Source organism: Acanthisitta chloris, unplaced genomic scaffold, assembly GCF_000695815.1.
Source record: "Acanthisitta chloris isolate BGI_N310 unplaced genomic scaffold, ASM69581v1 scaffold14806, whole genome shotgun sequence".
NCBI classification, from domain to species: domain Eukaryota; kingdom Metazoa; phylum Chordata; class Aves; order Passeriformes; family Acanthisittidae; genus Acanthisitta; species Acanthisitta chloris.
The window spans coordinates 22,550-22,804 of NW_008676565.1; the positions used below are offsets into that span (position 1 = coordinate 22,550).

The window sequence follows — 255 nt, forward strand, 5'->3', positions numbered from 1 at the left end:
ATCGAACTATAGAGAATTCCCTGAATTTCATTTTTGCTTTACAAATGAAACCATGCAAGGATGCTGCAGACACCTTGAAATTCAGCAAATGTTTTAAGCATATATGAACAGTTGTCACTGAGACTGTCAGACCCAGGCTTTCCTGCGACCTGCCCTGTAACCCATAGAACTTGCTGAATTGAACACTTGATCGCAGAACCTTAATTTTGTCAGTTCTCTTCGTACCTACATGGTAGTTGTAGCGCAATCTGAGCA

At 41.2% G+C, this 255-nt stretch overlaps 1 protein-coding gene across 1 annotated transcript in view; it reads left to right on the forward strand.

Annotated features, from left to right (window-relative positions):
* Positions 1-255, forward strand: part of KIAA1429 (KIAA1429 ortholog) — a gene marked incomplete at its 5' end in the record, with an annotated part of 22,974 nt that overhangs the window by 22,413 nt on the left and 306 nt on the right. The window lies entirely within an intron of this gene.